The sequence below is a fragment of the Ceratotherium simum genome, chromosome 8, assembly GCF_057802395.1.
Source record: "Ceratotherium simum simum isolate JZ-2026a chromosome 8, ASM5780239v1, whole genome shotgun sequence".
NCBI classification, from domain to species: Eukaryota; Metazoa; Chordata; class Mammalia; order Perissodactyla; family Rhinocerotidae; genus Ceratotherium; species Ceratotherium simum.
Window position 1 is genome coordinate 40,391,498 of NC_141907.1, and position 6,000 is coordinate 40,397,497.

The 6,000-nt window shown below is 43.3% G+C and overlaps 1 protein-coding gene across 3 annotated transcripts in view; it reads right to left on the reverse strand.

Annotated features, from left to right (window-relative positions):
- Nucleotides 1-5,780, reverse strand: part of FRYL (FRY like transcription coactivator) — a 248,264-nt gene extending 242,484 nt beyond the window's left edge. For all 3 annotated transcript variants that reach the window (XM_087434284.1, XM_087434283.1, XM_087434278.1), the window contains exon 1: nt 5,600-5,780. The gene's annotated coding sequence lies outside the window, so the exon portion shown is untranslated. The remainder of the gene's footprint in view (nt 1-5,599) is intronic.
- Between the last annotated feature and the right edge of the window lie 220 nt (nt 5,781-6,000).

The window sequence follows — 6,000 nt, forward strand, 5'->3', positions numbered from 1 at the left end:
TTTACTTGAAGAGAGTCACCAAATGATTAAATGAATATAAAGAAGTATCACCAAAATGAGTCTTATAATTTTCATAGGTGAAAAAAAATCTCTTTTCCCATTACTCTCCAGGCTTAGGTAGAATAAGGATTTAGATAAATTCCTTCTTAAAGAAAATCTTTCTAAATTTGGAGCTACACACACCATGAGAGGACACTCTCTACTCCTAGGATTTATAAACATTTAAAGGGACCAATTTATACAGGAATGCACATTTATTAAATTGTTATATTTCACTTATATGAACTGTCCAGAACTGGCAAATGTATAGAGACGGACTGTAGTGGTTGCCTATGACTGGGAAGGGAGGTGGGGAAGATGATGGGGTGATGAAAAAGTTCTAAAATTGATTGTGGTGGTGATGCACAACTCTGGAATATACTGAAAACCATTGAATTATACACTTTAAATAGGTAAGTTGTATGGTATGTAAATTATATCTCAATAAAGCTGTTATTTTAAAATCTTAACTCTTCACGAAACTTGACAAATTACAATTGATGCATTAGGCTCCAACTCCATAGGACGTACCCACCCCTCTGTCAGACACTCTTTTTGGCCTGGCTGACTCCATCAACAACAGACTACAAAGTCCCTTTCCTAACAATACAATTCTTTCCCCAGAAACACAAAGAGCCAGCAACAGGTGGCGGCGGCGGGGGAGGGGGTCCATTTTGTACAAATTAGAAATACTTCAGACTGTATTTTAATATAAGTGATTCTTCAAAATAATTATTTTCATAACATTGAAGAAAAACAAATCCTGATAAAAGCAAATATTTATTATAACATTTTGAGTTTAAAAGAATGTGTTACTACTCTATCGGCAAACTGTGAGTTATCTGCTAGGATGCAGAATGTAGTCTCATGATGGCAGTCTTTGAAATGGATGACCCTTGTAGGGTATAAGGAAATCAACGTTTGCAGAATTTCAGAAATATTCTGCCCCATAAGAATAGCAGTGTCTGAAATTAAAAAAAAAAAAAAAAAAAAAAATTCTAGAGCTGACAGATTTAACTCAGGCTCCATGGAACCCAACCCACCTCCTATGGGCCAGGTTTGTCTGCTAGGATACTTTGGAAAAAGCTTTGTAGAACAATAAACAAGAGTGAATAATAAGTTTGCCTAGGCGTGCACTTTGTTTATGCTATCTTTAATCCACATGTACCGCTCTATTTAAGGATCTACTCAGAGGAGCTCATAACTTGTGGTAGAAACAGACGTAATCTTCTCCTCAGTGCCTAGCATGTGCTTAGAGTGGGTGCAGTTATCAGTACCAACTTGCTGAATGAATGGAGATTTCTCAGCTGATTAGGCCAACTGACTGCTTACAGCTGAGCTTCCTATTTAGGAACCTTTGGAAAACCTTTTTCCCCTTTGAGTTAGCTTAAAGAAGCTCCTAGAACAATAGAATCTTATCGCCTACTTCATCGGCCTAAATTGTAGCTCCCTTTTCAAAATGAGCAACAGGAGGTTAGAGCAAAACCTGGATCAAATCTTGGATATCATTTGATCATGAACAAATGTCTTCCTCCATTCCTCCTTGGGCTACTATGAGAAGTGCATGTTGGCAGTCTCAAAGCAATTTTTAATGCTCTCTAGAGATGAGGAGAATCAAGAAATGAAAAGAGATTATGCCTAGAGTATATACTCCAAAAATTTTTTAGGGCAAAGGCAGGTAAACTGTTCAGGGACACAGGTTTTGATCAATTTTTGAAACAATTATGAAGGCTATATTTTGAACACAAACATGCAGGTCGCAGCCTTGTATCGCAAGAAAAGGTAAAAGAACCAGAATTACTGAGCGAGGAGAAATTAATAATAAATAAGTGTATAAAAATCTATTACTTTCCCCATTCCCAGTAAACACAACTTACTAACTAAAATTTTTGAGTATGATACTTTAAGGCAGTCCTATCTCAAGGTAATAAAAGAAAGGGAAAGAACAGGAAGAATAGACCCAAACCATCACTAATAGTTACAATGTGATAAGGGCAGTGTTATGGGGGCACTTTTAATTTCTAAATTATACACGTCTTTCACATCAATATTTTACAATGAGCACGTGAAACTTTGGTGATATGGAAAAAAATAGTTTTTCCTTTAAACATACACACTTTTCCCAAATAAAATAATTTGAACTTCTTTACAGCTTATGGTTTTACAGAATACTGATGGGCTAATAAAACTGTTCAAGTACTTTAGGCAACAGTAAAAAAGGGAGTGGATCCAACTTTTGCTAATGGTTTTTACCAAAGTCCACAATCTAATGAAGAAATACATAACCACACTGTAAGTCAGAGCATGGATTGTACTGCAAAAGGGTTTTACAGGAGCAAGAGGAAAGAGCATCACTTACGATTGGGAGAATAGAAGAAAAGCTTGCAGACAAGGTGACAATTGAGCTGGGTTAGACGGATGATCCCTCTGGTGAGGTGAACAATAGCTGAAATTCAGAGCACATGCTCTGCCCCCAAAAAACATTTTATAGATAAAAATAGTTCAAGTAGAGAACAGACACCCAGCCAACCCACAAACATTTTTTTTAAGTTTATTTTAAAATATATCATAAAATCTGCCATATAAAGCAAAGAAAACTTTCCCACCTCATCTAGGTTTCTTCTCTCATTCTTTTATTCCTTTACCATTTTGGCATGAATCCTGTGTCACTGGTACTTTGCACCTGTTTCAGCACTGAGGTACACACCGTCTTTTTCCTACGGATGATGATTTTGCATCTCCCCATTAAACTGTATACCTTTGAGAGCAATGACTGTCATCCATCTCTACTTTATCTTCCCATAATACTCCCTAAATAAATAAGTACTCAACAGATGTTGATGACAGATGAAACCTAGTTCTAATAGTTATGACAACAAACTATCACTATCACAAAAGATGTCTGTGGAACAGATATTATAAACAATAAAATCAAATTTTTGTATAGAAAACAAAAAGCGTTGAGATTAATATATTTTCCCCAGACACTAAACCAACTGCTGTTCTTTAGTATAACTTGTTCAGAAAGGTGTTTACTAAGAAAGAAAAAATTAAGTCTCTTAAGCAGCCTCTATAGAACATTATCTTTTTCTGTCACAAAGACCAAAGACAACAAACTTATTGGGCACTAGAAGGGTACTAGGTGACACAGTGAATTTGCACAGAATAATGGAGGACAGTCCTAGTTCCCAAGAATCTCAAAGGACAAGAAATGGACTCTTCAATCTCAAGAAATGTCTTGGCAATGTATATATATAAGACAATGTGTTTAAAACAATGTGAAAAGCACACAGGAAAAATGTTTTCCAGGAAACATGGCCTAGATATTTCAAAGATAATTCTTTCTGAATGTTTATATGTGCTCTCTTAAAAGTTCAGAAATTCTCTCCTCTATTGTTTAAATAAGGTGGTAAGTAAACAAGGATAGAAATTGGGAAACTTGTTTAAATCTTTAAATCTTCTACTTTCTATTATGAAATGGAAAGAAAGATTATGCCTGCAAGCTTGCCTGACATCCTTCCAACACAAGAGAATCAAAGGGGGGAGGAGGGAATATTAGGTGTAACAATGCCAGCTAGCATCAAGATTACCACAAAAGATCATGTTTTGTGTGTCTACATTTCCTAAATTCTGTGGGAAGAAGTGAGTCTCTCTCAAACATTATTATCTGAAATTGGCTTTCAGTTTCCCAAGTATAGTTTCTCCTTTGTTGTTGCTGAGCCTGTGAACTTACAATGTTTCACACCACTCAAAAAGTTACTAGACAGTGAGTTAATCAATGAACACTTTGGGAAGTTGTTAGTATCACTTAAAAAAAAAAACACTGGGCCAATGTTCCAACAAAATTCACTCTTCTAAGAGAAGCATTTTACAAAATAACTTAGCATGGAAGAAGACAGGATGGAATGCTATTTTTGATAATGAGTAGCAAAAAAAAAAAAAAAAGACTACAGAATAACACACCCACTGCTACTTTGTTTGTAGGTCTATAACTTGCACATGCAAGTACTCTACAAAGTATTGCACAAGAAGAAACTGTCAAAAATGAACGCTTATGAAAACATTCCTTTTCTAAATTAGGTCTAACAAGGAATGTGCTGTTTCTAAATATGACTTCTTCAGCAAGTATTGACAGGTATAGCATAGCGATAACGCTCAAGATGGAAAAAACACATCTTATATCTACTTGTTTTTGTTTTATCAATAGTACAAGTCGCTGTTACCAATCATAATACCTATGATTTCAGTAGTAGACATTAACCTTACGGAAGATATCTGCTAGGCAGAACAGTATTTTACAAACTAATTTTATTTCTATCAAAAGTCTAGCTTTTTTCCTAATCCTACACACCCTAGCAACCTGGGTTTTTTGGTTTGGGTTTTTCCTTTTTCCCCTTCCCAAAGAACCTCCGCCCGTAAGTGGAGGTAATACTTTCCACAGTTCAAAGGTTAAGGCAAATTCGGCCCTCATCAGCAACACTCCCCCGCTTTTTTTTTTTTTTCCTTGTCAAATTATCTTGGCCTGAGAGAAGTTAATGCTCTCATATAATTGCGAATCCACGACACAAGCGATTTCAGGTGCCGAGGAACGAAACTGGGAGGGGAGGAAAGACCGACAGCAATCAAAAACCATTTCGTCCTAGAAATCAGCCTCTCAGGACGCAGGAAACGAGGTTATGCCCAGAGAACCTGCCGCCCGGAAGCCACAACTTCCATCAATCGGCACAGAAAAGTTGCAAGGAAGAGCTCCGCGCCCAGGCAGCCGGCGCCGGTGCGGAGACTGAGCGCAGCACACTCAGCAGGCCCGGAGGGCCCTCGGCCGGTGGCTGCGGCGTCCGGGGGGCCGACTCCGGAAGGCTCAGGGTATAGGGGTGCGCGACCGGCCCGGAGAGGCGTGGGCACAGCGCCCAAGTCCGCACCCCTCCCCACGACCACGAGCAGTGGGCGCAGAGACGAGCGCAAAGGAAAAGAGGGACAATGCTGGGCCGGGCTGGCGACCCCGCGCGCTCCAAGGGTCCCCAGCGCCCCTTCCCGCCCCGGGGCCGCCAGTTGCCGCGCTCAGTTTGCTCCTCGGCCCTCCCTTCATCGCTGGGGCGGCGAAGCCGTGGTCGCCGACCTCCCTCCGCCTGGCCGCCGCCGCCTTTCTCTCCGCCGGGCGGCTCCGGCGAGTCAGCTAGGAGGCGGCGCGTGCGAGCAGAATGGAGCGCGCGAGGGGAAGGGGGCGCGCAAGGAAGCGGCGCGCGCGAAGGGAGCCGGGCGCGCGGGGGAGCAGGGCGCGCGGCGCTCCCCGAGGACCCGCTGGCGCTCCGGCGGGTTTTCGGTTGAGGCGGGGGCTGCGCCGCGGTTTAGTGTCCGTTACGAGGCTTGGCCCGGGCGGCGCAGCTTGCCAGCCATCCTGGCCGCCTCCCCCTCGGCTCCCATCAGGAAGGGCAGCCGGGCAAGGGCCGGCGACCTCGTCTCCCGCCAGGGCTGCGGCCGCCTGTCGGCAGGCATCCCGGCGCCTGCCCCTGGGGCTGGAAAAGAAAGTAAAATGAAGTGCCTTTCCCCAGGCAACACCTACCCGTCCCCAGTCCAAGTGCGGCTGCCTCGCTCCTCTGGCGCCGCCGGTCCCCGCCCTCGGGCCCCGGGCTCCGATCTCTTGACAATGGCGCGTCCCCTTTAAGGAATAATCCGATCGGAACCGATCTGTGGTTAAACCTCCCTCCGACTCTGATTTTAACCGGATTTCTCTCTCTCTCCCCCAGAGCCCGACAGGCGCCCGGCGGTGCTGCGAGCTCTTCCCACCCCTTCCCCGCCCCGCCCACTCCCCCGCCTTCCTGATTGGCGACAAACACTGCAACAGGAACAGCAATCCTCGCACTCCACTAGCCAGTCCAGCCGCCGCTCAGAATTACCCCCTCCCCCGCCCCGCCCCTTTTCCTGGGTTGGTCCTACCTCTAATCACTCTCTGCCCTCTACTCT